At 41.3% G+C, this 13,402-nt stretch overlaps 1 pseudogene; it reads left to right on the plus strand.

The window, feature by feature from the left end:
• The first annotated feature begins 1,181 nt into the window (after positions 1 to 1,181).
• LOC101562273 overlaps positions 1,182 to 13,402 on the plus strand; it is a 106,205-nt pseudogene continuing 93,984 nt past the window's right edge.

Genomic DNA, 13,402 nt, shown 5'->3' on the forward strand with positions numbered 1-13,402 from the left:
ACAAAGAAGGCCAAGAAGGGGCTGAGGACAGCAGATACCCTGCAAAGCCATGAATCCACTGACCTGCTTCATGCAGTTATCCCCACTGCCTACTCAATAAGCACCTTAAGCCCTGAGCTCATGAAAGGATTGAGGAAGTAAGAGCTCTCACAATCCATCCAACCATTCCCCAACCCCCCATCTCTGAACACTGCTACCCTGGGAACCAAGTTTGCAACCTATTAGCCTGGAGGAACTCATTGTCTCTAAAGCATAGCACCTGCTTATTCTCAAATTTAGGTTTTAAGACTTTTTATTGTGAAGAAATTGTAGCTTCATTAAAAAATTGCATAGATTCCTCTATTTTCTTACCTCCTCCTCCCAGTGACACCTTTTGTATATATATTAAAAGATCAAAACCAGGACATAAACATTGGCACAATATTGCTAATTAGACTGCAGACGTTTTCCAGTTTCTATATGTGTTCACTTGTGTGCATGTGTTCGTGTGGCCACTTCTATGCAATTTGAGTGCATGAGCATGTGCATGTAGCACCGTCACAAGCTAACGAACTGTCCCATCAGTGTGAAGGAATTCCTCAGATGCCATTTTCATGATCAACCTTCGCTGCCCCTGTCTCTGCCTCTGATAACCACTAATCTACTTTCCATCTTTAGATTTTTTTCCCATTTTCAGAATGTTATTTAAGTAGAATCATATAGTACTTAACCTTTTGAAACTGGCTGTTTTCACAGAGTATGATAACTCTGAGAACCATCCAAGCTGCTGTGTGTAACAATAGTCCATTTTTTATTGCTGAGTAATATTCCTCTATATGGCTCTACTGCTACTTAGCCATTTATCCACTGAGAAACATGTCAGTTATTTCCTCTCAGTTTTATTTTTAAAATTTACAAGGCTCAGGTCTTTTATCTGTGTGCATAATTTTCAGTCTATCTCAGCAATGATTGGATCAATACAAGCACAGCTGGAAGAAAAGGTGAGTCATGAAAGCTGTTCCCGTTTGTAATAAGCCTCACTTTTATCTCCCTCTGAATGAGTTCGATTTTGGAAGGGTAACTTTTAAAATTTCCTAAACATAAATTAGTTGACAGTTTGTTTCAGAAAAACCCAGTCTTGATACATAGAACCAGCCACCAAAGGCAAAGGGGACGACAGAGTGAAAGGAAAGGCAAACGGAATGAAGCTCACACAGAGCGCAACTCAGCAGAGACTCGTGGACAGACGCAGGTCTGGGTCTGTGGAAGACCGGAGGGGCCTGCAGCCCCAGGCAGGACAAAGGGGGCTCACACACTGCACCAGCCCAAGGTGGGCTGTGGCCCCATGAAGTCCCCTTAGCCTTTCTCGGAAACTACCAACTGTGCATTAGCCGTGGAGCAGCAGGCCGGGCGTCGGCGCCCAGCACAGCACGTGAGGCTGACTCCGTTTTGGAGAGGGAGGAGGAGGAGGAGCTGACTCCCAAGGTGGTGGGGCCGGGCGGCAGTGCCCTTCTCCCTGGATTTCCTATAAAGCGAACAGGGCTGGTGAGAGCAGAACGTTACATAACAGTAAACAAGGTGGCAGGGGAAGTGGCTGCCGGTAAGAGCATCACATTTCCTGTGGTTCTGACACAGGAAGGATGACTTCACAGACACCGCTGGCACTTCCCTTTTCCCTCCAGTCACCAAAATCTCTCCTGTCACTGCCTCGCAGGGCCACACACCCTGGAATCTGTATCTTGTGCCTAGAAAGCACCATTTCATGATTGATTTTACAAAGGGATTTATGCAAAGAAGTACAGTGGCAGTGGCAATGTTCTATTCAGACAATCTGCTCCACTTTAAGCCAACTTAGTTTCTACACTTGTAAATTGGCTCTGGCTCCCTGTGAAGCTATCCACGTTTCAGGTGCTGCACTTATAGAGGAGAATAAGTAATATTTTCTGGAAGAAATTAAGCCAGCAAAATAGAATAACACACAATAAACATCTTGAATAGTCACTCTCCTTATTTCATGAAGGTAGTGCTTTTCCAAAATATTGCATAGGAAAAAGATTTTGTGTCTAGGTAAACACATACATGTATGTAATACTGATGTCATATATGATGATGTAACATAGGTATGTGATGATATCAATATGATGATGTAACACATGTGATGATGTCATATATGATATGTAACATGTATGTAATGATGATGTCATACATGATGATGTAGCATAGGTATGTGATGATGATGCCAATATGATGATGTAACAATGTGATGATAATGTCATATATGATATGTAACATGTATGTGATGATGATGTCATATAGGATGATGTAGCATAGGTATGTGATGACAATGTCATATATATAACACCATCCTTATTTTCACTGAGCTCATAACTGACTTGACAAAACAATACTTGAATTTGTATAACCTGAGCTATAGGCAAATTATAACATTCAAGTAAGCAATTAAAAATGAATACTATTTGGTTCACCGATACTGTCTTCTTTAATTGAGTTTTCCTTCACTTAGTCCATTTTCTGTTACTCTAACAGAATACCTGAAACTTGGTAATTTATTGAGAAAACAGGTGGGATTTTTTTGGTTTGTTTTTCTGTGTGTTTTCTTTCTTTTCTTTTTTATTGGGAACTGAATCCAGGGAACTCTACACTGAGATACATTCCTAGCCAGTTTTCACTATTTATTTTTGAGACAAGGTTTCTCCAAGTTGCTAAGTTTCTCAGGTTGGACATCAACTAGCAATGTTCCTGCCTCAACCTTCTGGAATTCTAAAATTACAAGCGTATGCCACCACAGCTAGCTTCAGCTCATGATTTTGGAATCTGGACACTGAAGGATTGGTCACATCTGAAGAGGACTTCCAGGTAGGAAAATAGAAGGGAAAATGATGCTTAAGAAAGGAAAAGCACATGTATGAATAGGAGGAGGTGATGGTCTCAATAACAACCCACTCTCTCGAAAACTAATCCATCCTCAGGAGAACTCATCCAGTCTCAAGAGAAAAGCATTCATTCATTCATGAGAGCCAAGACCCCAGGAACCGAGTTACTCCTCAGAGAACTCACGTCTCAACATGCTTACATTGGCAATCACATTTAGAATGTGTCTTGGTGGTGACTGACCTCATTTAAACCATAGATAACAATCCCACCACCTCAGTTGCTCACTGCCTTGATCAGCAACTAGATCCAGTTATAAAACTATTAAATCAGACACCGCACTCTGTGATCACACCTTTCTATCCTTCTGGATCACCTGCTTAATCCTCACTGTGGGATCACGCTCTGATGTCCTGGTCTTCGGATTCCTTTAGCAGTACTAATCTATATCTTTTCCTTAGGTCCTTCTATCCTTTGTTCTCTTCTTTTAGAAATTAATGCTATACTCTACCACAACAATAATTCTCTTGCTAAAACCTCAAACTCCTTTGCCCACATTTCCATCACATTAGAAAAACTATCAACTTAGTCAAAACACTTTCTCTAAACTTCCTCCATTTGCCTGTTAGCAGGAGGGTTTTGCTTTTGTTTTTTGTTTGTGTTTTTGTTTTGTACCAGGAATCAAACCCAGCACCTTGCACTTGCCAGGCAGGTGCTTATGCCACTGAGCTATCTCCCATTTGACCAGCAGTGTTTTCCAGATTTTTATTATCATATTCAAAGAAATGATCAGGGCAACTGGCAAATGTGAAAGCTTATTTTTTAAGGGCAGAAATAAGAAGAAAACAACAGAGAAAAGAAAGCAACAGGAAAAGAAGCACTTGAAATGAGTACTTTGAAGGAAAAGGAGAGCATCCATCCTACAAGCAGAATGGTTAAGAATGCAACAAGATCAAGTACTGCCATCTCTATATCTTCTTTGACAGTGGCTCCAGGCAGTCCTGCCTGAGTGTGTGCCAGTAGATTGCTATCAAGCACTAGGCATGGCTTGTTCTCGTGTCAGAAAGTTGGTACTGGGGGCAAGGATTACCCAGTGTCTTCTCACGTCAGGCTTGGGTGCAGCAGCTCTGTTGGCCTCTATCTGTGGTTAACAAGTCTTTTCAGCTGGTCTGGTTGCGCCAGCCGTGTTACCAAGCCCCATCCTCCAACATCACTCCTGCGTCAGAATTGAAATAAAAAGGCTTTGCAGGACAGACATCTGGTACCTTTACAAAGTCATGAGTACAGTTTCAAATGTGCTTTCAGTATTTCAAATAACCCCTGTGTTTCATTGAAACACAGAACAGTTCGTCCTTTCAAAGTGTCTTTTTCTCACTCTCTGTCCTCAAATTTCTGTCCTCCTCCATCCTTTCCTACACTCCCTGAAGTGTCCAGGAGGCCAACAGAGGCGAAATCCAAGAAACTCTTCCTATGCCTAGAATAGGTCCCTGCTCCAAGACCCCTTATAGACTCCTTGCTCCTGCTCTTCGCCCCAAGGTGCCTCTCCTTCCTCTCAAGGCCTTAGCTTGCTTCTCATGACTTTTGGAAACACATCACCCATTGTACCTTCTCTCTCTGCTTTCCATCACTTCCCTTCTAGCCATTTCTCCACCTTTGCACACAAACATCAATGTCCAGCCCCCAAACAAAGCTCTTCCCTTACTTGCACTTCCCCCTCTTTATTGTTCTCCCTCATTTTCTCCCTAGTTTACTGTGTAGTGTGGTTCAAATATGGCCCCCTAAAAGCATGTGCTCGAAGTGTAATCCCCAGTGCAACAGCACTGAGAAATGGAGCCTAACAAAGGTGTTCAGGTTCCGAAGGCTCCGCCTCATGAATGGGTGGGTGCTGATTAGAAAGAGGTACAAGGCTCTGAGTCTGCTTTGTTGCTCTGTCACACCTTCCCTCTACCTACCCTCCATGGGAAGGAAGTAGTATAGAACACCTTGGTATATCCTGACCTAAGATCTTGGACTTCCCAGCCTTCAGAAACATGACCCAACAAATCATGTTCACTACAAAATACCCAGTCATAGGTAGTCTTTTATAAGAGCACAACATAGACTAAGACACCGTGAAAGATACACAACCATTATCTATGATGACAAGTTCATGCTGCTAAGGCCATCCACCAGCCCCATCTCCCCTGCCTGTCCTAGTAGCAGACCACGTCTCATGGCACCAAAGTTGGGCATATCCCCCAGGCTTGACCAGTCATGATTATACTCTGTCTTCAGTAATCTGTCCTTGACCCTAAGCCTGTATATCTTATTTAAATAGAAACTATATTGGACCTTTCAGTAAGATAGCAATTAATCCAGGAAACTCATTATGTAAATACAATATTGGAAAAGCTAAAAGATAAAAACAGCTATTAATTACCTCTGGGGCAGAAGAAGCAAGAGAAAAGGACCGAGAGTTAAGGACAGAAGAAATCACTGGATGTAGTTCTGTAGACCTGCTACTCAAGCTGTGGGGAAAAGCTCTCCACAACTGGAGTATGGATTATCAAAAATAGGATTTAGACAGACAGGTGCTTGTAGCCTACTAGATAACAGGAAACACAAAAACTGTCATTCCAACTTCCCAGGTTATAAAGCTCACCAGGTGCTGTTTCCTTTTAGAAGCACAAGGAGATGCTGAGAGTTTAAAAAAGAAAACTGAGACTGGAGCCACATTTCTTTGAAAAAGAAAGTAGGAGAAGATGTAATTTCCTTTTGCCCTTCTCTTTTCTTCCAATATTCCTCTAGTGCCTCACATCAATAAAGCCATGACCATTTTTTGTGACGTGTCCACTTTATTGGATTAAGAAGTGGCTGGCAGTTTGGTGGAGCCCACGTCTGGGTGGGTGGTGAAGGCTTCACTTAGGGCACTAAGTATGATCCCTGGCCCCTTCCCCTCTGGCACGGTCCTGTGCTCTGCTTCCTGAACACCGAGGACTGAACATTTCTGCTCTGCTACCATCATTCTACCATGATGTTTTGGTCTTGGAGTCAACTAACCACAGAATGAAGACCGTGAGACTGTGAGCTGAATTACACCTCCCCTTTAAAGTGCAAGCACTGGGTATTGCATCTCAACCATCAGAAAGCTCATATATGACCTTGATAAGGAATTAAATGATAATGGGTGTCTGAAAATAGTTGGCTAAAGTATGGGCCATAAAGAAAAAGCTGAGCCATAATTGTGTCCACAGGCAAAAGCCTGGGTTATGGGGCTGCATAGGTAGCTCAGGAGGGGCAACAGCCTGCCAGGCGAACTCAAGATCTGAGCTTCCATCCCTGGTACCACATGTGGTGCCAGCCCTGCCCCTAGGTGCACTGAGCCAGCCCGAGAAACTAGGTGAGGTAGCCCAAGCCTGTAATCCCAGTGCTGGGGAGGCTGAGACAGGAGGATCACTACCAGTCCAAACTACATGAGACCCTGTACCAAATAAATAAACAAAAGACTTTTTTTTTTAAGATATAGCATTCAATTTATTATTTCTTTCTCAAGAGAGTTTTCTTCAGTCCATTAAGACCCAGCTCCCCTTCCATGGGCTTTGGTGGAGGTCGTGGGGCAGCACCCACAGGTCTAAATCAGGGTGGAGGAGTTCGGTCCTTATAGGCTTCACGAGATTGATTTCTGACCACTTTGCTGTGAATGGCACAACTCACACAGTAATGCAGCTTCACATACAGCTTGGGAAGCACATAACCGTCGAAGACACTGGCTTCGGAAATGTCCCTGAAGGCGGTGGCCTCCACTATGTTCCAAATGACAAACTTCTTAAGAGCCTTATCCTTGGGTACGCACCGGGCACAGTTCATGCAGTGAATAGGCTGCACATGACTGTGGCCCTTGTTGGCACGACCATTGTTCCTTCTTTTTTTCATCATCTTGGAAAGGAGGACCCGAAAGAGCAACAAAAGACTTTTTAAAAATTAAAAAGAAAAATCCTGGTTTATGATCCAACGTAGATTTAGCTTGGACATCTATACCCATAAGAACCTCTTTTTCTTTCAACTCCTAATGCCATGAATATTGCTTTCTAAGTGCAGTCAGCCATGTCCCAGGCACAGGGAAAAGCCTGAAAACAGAACAATGTTACCAAAAGAATCACACAAAAGAAGCAATTGCTGTCTCTGTCACTGCCCAGCTTGGAAGTCCCTGAAGCTCTATGGAGGAAAGGAATGGGATCACCAACAACATCTCTGCAGGTTTGTAGGGGAAGATTGTCTTAAAAATAATTTCAGAGTATCTTTTAGTAATAAGGGCTATGCTTGGATTATCCTAGTAAGTGTGCTTTTCAATATGTTACCCCAATCTCCAACCTTTAAGAAGAAGATGGGAAAAGGCCAAGACGAAGAAAGAAACAACACGTTCTTGCCAGAGAGGCACAAAAGTTCAAAAGAACATTCTAGAAGTCAAAGGCAAAGCAAGTTCCAACGGTTTAACATTAATGCTCAATATTATGAAAAGAATTACCCAGCATGAAAAAAAAAGAATTACCCAGCATGTGTGATTTGAATAATCATTTATTATTTAGTAACACTAAGTTAAATTTTTGTGCTCAATAATCAGTTTTATAAAATACCCCCCATCCAATAGAACCTTTTGCTAAATTCTTTCTAAGTTTCTGAGCCATCTGGAGAGAAAAGTTCCAGGTTTATAGTTTATAAAATTTACTTTCTTCTCCTCTATGAAAAATCAATTTAACAACTGAGAATATAAAGATGACTGTCCCATGCTCCTGCACAGAGCAGGCACAGAAAGCTGGCCTGCTTTCTTTTCTGAAGAAAACGGTAGTGAATCCAGAACATTCTTCTGATTTAAGTAAAGCTTCAATTCAATTTCAAATTCTGGATCATCAACTAACTTCAGGAGAAAGTCACAAATTTTTATATATTTGTTCTCTGAAGAACAATCATTAAAAATTATTCTTTGCAAAATCAGAAAAAAAAAAAAAAAACTTCTCACTAGGTCATTTTTTCTCTCGCATCCTCTGTGTCAGTTTGCTAAGGCTGCCATTGCAAGATGCCACTAAGCGGGTGGTTTAAACAAGAGATACCTATTTTTTAAAACATGTATTTATTTATTCGATACAGGGTCTTGATTTGCAGCTCAGACCTGTAGTGATCCTCCTGTCTCACGCCCTCCCCAGCATGAGCCACCATGCCCAGTTTTGGAGGGACACCACGCACCTGGGGTTCAGGGACCCACACAACATTTGGTACCAGGGATTCAATCTGGGTTCTTGTGCTTGCCAGGCATGCACTTACACTGCAGAGCTATCTCCCAGCCCCAAGATACCTTTTTTTTTTTTTTTTTTTTTTAACAGCTCTGGAAGCTAGAATTCCAAGATTAAGGTCTTGGCAGGTTTATCTCTTCGACAGCCTCTTTCCTTGACTTACACATGGCTGCCCCTTGCTTGTCCCTAAACAGTTGTTCCTCTGTGCTCAGAACATGACTGTGCTCCAACTTCTCTTCTTTTAAAGGTGGTCATATTGGAGCAGGACTCACCCGAATGACCTCATGTTATATTGGCTGCTGTATCTCTTTCAAGGCCCCCCCACCAGTCACATTCTCAAATACCAAGGGGTAGGATCTCAGTACATGAATTTTGGGAGGACACACTTGAGCCCAACCACCCTCAGAATTCTACACAATGCAATTTGTGCAGTCAAGTTAGGATCTTTCTTAAAAGCAGTGGGGAGTCCATAGGGTTGAAGATAGTTTTATAGTTCACCAAAGATTTACATTTAAAGAAATTGGGAAAATCTCATAATACTTGAAATTATTTAAAAGACCTATTGAGAGGAAAATCTACCTCATAAACATTAACACTTACTGTTGGATCCCCTTAGCGTTCAGCCTAGTTATCTGCCAGCGTGAATCTTCTGGGCTTGCTTTTTATGGCAACAGTTGGAAGCCACATCTACCTGTATTAATCGCAGTCCAGATTCTTTAAAGACAAGCCCTTGGCAGTATGTATACTGTTTGCATTTTACCACCCTACATGGCAACAGGATTTGGTGGCTTTCTCATTTAAGAAGCTCCTTTCCACGCCCCTTACGAGGCCCTCTAGGAGGAAGACATTTTCCAAGCAGTCTGCTCATGTATCTTAGTAGCTGATCATACCCATAGGTTTGTTTCCAAAATACTACCCGTTACAACTCGCATAACTTGGAAACAGACGTATAAATTCATTATGCGAAAGCCTGCATTTACATAAAAATTCGTATCCTTTTCCTACGGGCATCCTTTTGCAGTGCCCTGCCCTTCCCAACCACTCATAGGCTTTGGAAGGGCAGGGCAGTAGCATGGTGCACACTCACACATCAATGCCAGAGCTGAAGAATTGGCTGGCATCAGTGTTCCCCAGGGGAATCTTCTATTTGGAGGCAGGGAGGGAAGCCCTGTGTCTCTCATTCCAAGAATTCTGCTGGAGAGATGGGTGATGCTGAAACCTGCCACATAAGGAGGAGACGCTGCCTAGGAACGAGAAAGCCAAACAAAAGTGCAAACAAAAATCTTCTTTATTAATGGAAAATCATTATACTACTTGACATCGAAAGTAAATTAGTGAAAATATTAATTTAAAATCTAAAGCCCATCCTTACTTATAATACTTGTGATATAAGTAACATTTCTGAATACAGACTTAGGAAAAACACTTTTCCCTCCATGAAAACTTTGTTTTCCTGGTAATGTGAACCTTATAGCATTTTTTTTTTTTTCAAATACAAAGCCATGACTTCTGAATGCACTCAAGAGCAGGGAACACTGCAGATTAACTTGGTGCCACTTTCAAACAGTAATACCAGAGGCCATAGTTTTATAAGCCATATTCACTGTCCCTATGGCAATGACAATAAAACACTGTACAGATACTGCCTCCATCAGTTTATATTCTTAAATAACAATAGCCAAAGACCCTTACCCACTTGCTTTGGACATGAATTAGAAATGCACTTTTGATTATTAGGTTTTGTTTAATAGTTTGAAAGTCCTTAAAGTGAAACCTAAATTCTAAACTTCTCCAAAATTTGAACTCTTTGTGCACAAACATGATACTGTGAGGGGAAAATGCCACTCCTGGCCTAATGTAACAGGTCATAGAGAAAAAGAAGCTGCATGAAAATATTGAATAAAATTACAGTCAGGTTATATGCATATGATATATAGAAAACACAGGGGCCGGGGAGATGGCTTAGTAAGATAAGCGCTTGACCGGCAAACGCAAGGATCTGAGTTCAATCCCTGGTTCCGCCAAAAAAAAAAAAAAAAAAGAAAGGAAGAAAACACAAATGAATTTTATGTTTGGACTTAAACTTCAGCTCCAAAATATCTTATTATCTCCTAAAAAGATAATTTTTCACTATCTCCATACTGCAAATCCTTCTAAATGCAAAAACCATCCGAGGGCCAGCGAGACAGCTCAGAGGTCTAAAGTGACTGTTTAGCCAAGCTTAAGCAAGTGCAAGGACCGAAGTCTAACCCCCAGCACCACATACCGCACCAGCCCCACCCGTAGGGCAGACTGAGCTGGCCACAAAAAAATAAAAAATAAATGAAGAGAGAGAAAAATAAAAAGAAATCTGAAATTCAAAACACTCCTGGTCCCAGACATTTTGGGTAGGGACTATTCCACTGTATTTGTAAATTCCTAGATCGGTTTAAAAAGACACATGATAACTTAACAGTAACTATATCCAGATGTCAAAATTAATTAATTCTCTGAATTATTGTTTCTCCATCATTGGTAACTAACCAACTTATAAGATCATTAATTTTTATCAACACATGTCTGCTATACATAATGATTGTATTCACCAAGGGGAGTTGGTACCTATACATAACACATTTTCTCATAACATTTTTTTTAAAGTGCCACTGAAAGACTTATTGTGTAAGCAAGGATTCTGCTTTCTTGCTTCTGAATTGGGACAATGGAAACCACACACAAACACATACACTTGTATACAGTCACATACTCCATCACCTAGTATATGTACAATCAAGCTATGCTACGCTCAGATATTACGATGGAGTTCATGGTGCTGTCAGTGTAGCCCTGGGAACGTTCTGGACAAAAAGTCAGTTCTTAGGCTCTTTCTGTCCCTCATTCTTTCTTTCTTTCTTTCTTTTTTTTTTTTTTTGCGGTACTGGGGATTAAACTCAGGACCTTGACACTTACCAGGCAAGTGCTTATTCTACTGAGCTATCTCCCCAGCCCCCCCCCACTTCTTTCTTTGATCCTGCTTTAACTACAGTAACTCTTCTTTCATTTGTGCTTTATAGAGTGATACTCTATGTTCTTCCCCTATGTCTCTGTTTCTGTCTTTGTCTGTCTCTGTCTCTGTCTCTCTCTCTCTCTCTCTCTCTCTCTCTCTCTCTCTCTCTCTCCTCTGTCTCTCTCTCCCACCCTCTGTGTCTGTCTCTCTGTCTCTCTCTCTCCCTCTGTCTCTCTCCTACCCTCTCTGTCTTTCTGTCTCTCTCCAAATCTCCTACTCTACAAATGTTCATAAACTACTGTCACCACTAATGGGACTTGTAAGTCGCACATAAGAGAAGAGCAAGAGACTCCATGATGTTGACTCTTGAGAGTAAAACTGCAAAATTCACATTAAAGAATAAAATAAACACATAACAGTCATTTTGAGGAAAGAGAGAGGTTCTCAGATTTGAATAAGAACTGATTCAACTCACTTGATAATATATATATTTTTTAAAAAATCATACTTACTTCCTAAAAGACTGAAAAAGGGCTGGATTACTAGCAATAGACTACAGGAAAATTATCATAAGAAAATTATGATAAAATTATCATAAGAAAATTCTTGCTAAGCAAGAAAACATAATGCAGCTGATTTACTTGAAGGACTGCTGGGACCCAAAGTCTCTCCTCACCTGGCATTTCTGTCTCCAGGGAGAGAGAAGGAAATTTTTTTATTCATTCTTCTACTTATGCTTCCTTGGTGTCTCCCCAAGGAAAAAGGAATTGCTAATCCAACTTACTGCAGCCATCTTTCCCTGCCACCTCATTTAACAAGCTGACATGGAAAGCACGTGGGAGCAGTCAGGACTCACTTTGATCTGTCACTCCGTGGGAATTCAGTTTTGAGCTGTTAAGCTGGCTTGCCTGACTCCTGAGGTAAGGAGGTCTAGCCACATGAAACTGCTGCAATTTAGTCCTTGTCTACATGGAACCATACCAGCCCCATATGGTTTAACATAATATTTTCTACAGGAACTGGAGTTTGTGCCCAGATTTGTCTGGCCCTCAAATGCATCATTATCCTCCATGTAAAGTTCCTGGTGCTTATTGACCAGACATTTTTGAAAAATATGGGGCCAGGGAGATGTCTCAGTGGACTAAGTGATTCCCTGGCAAGCAAGCACAAGGGACTGAGTTCAATCCCCGGTTCCGCAAAAAAAAAAAGAAAGAAAGAAAGAAAAGAAAAGTGTGTGTATGGGAGGAGGGAGAAAGTAGCTAACAGCAAGAGGGAAAGACTTGCCGGGAAACACTGGGTAGTGTTAGATCAGTGGGAAGATTATAGGAAGTAGAGGCCAGGAGTGTGGATCCAGGGGACCCTGAAAACACACTCAGAGCCAAAGGGAATAGAACAGGAGGGAAGAATTCAAAGGAAAACAACCAATGAAGTTGCAACTTTCTCATCCTTGCCCAGGGAGAGTAGAGGGACCAGTCCCCTGGGGCCTGTTGGAGTAAGTCTGTTTAGTGCTGCTCAGCCCCACACCCCAACCTGGAGGGGTGTTTGTGTGTGTGTGTGTGTGTGTGTGTGTGTGTGTGTGTGTGTATTTCTGAGAATCAGACCCAGGGTTTCACATTCAGGCAAGAAAAGTCTATCACTGAGCACCCCCACCTATTTGTGTGTTTAGTTTTGGGGTGTTTATTTTTTAAAATATAATCATCAAACAGACCAGAGAATCTCCTTTGTTGACTCAGCTATTATGCAATAAAAGTGATTCACTTTCGTTGGGTTTATATTTTCTCCCTGAACTTTTACCAGCCCTGGTACTTACACTACCAATTGAATGCCAAGGATTTACAAATCTTTATTTTGTTGATATCTCTTTCCTGACTACAAGTTCCTGCTCCTTTACCTGTCTGACAATGGAATAGGTTTTCCTGATTTTCCCAGAAGAATCTCAAACTCAATACATGCAAACTTGAATTTATAGACTTCCCCCACTAATTTGACCCTTCCTGTACTTTTTGTAATTTAATTAGTATCATAGTACAGATTCATCTTATATGATTATCCCTTTCTTTTCCTTAATGCCAAATCTGTTCTTTGATCCAGTTTTCTTTTCAACCTTCTCAACATTTTCTTCCTTCTATTGCGATTGCAAAGTTCTGTTACATACTAATTTTTACAAACTGTCTCAATAACACTAATTTTTACAATGACCTTTTGTTTCACTTCACTTAAATATATTTAAGAATATATTTCAAAATATATTCTTAAGGGGCCAGGGAGATGGCTCAGT

Source organism: Octodon degus, unplaced genomic scaffold, assembly GCF_000260255.1.
Source record: "Octodon degus isolate 3935 unplaced genomic scaffold, OctDeg1.0 scaffold00188, whole genome shotgun sequence".
NCBI lineage: Eukaryota > Metazoa > Chordata > Mammalia > Rodentia > Octodontidae > Octodon > Octodon degus.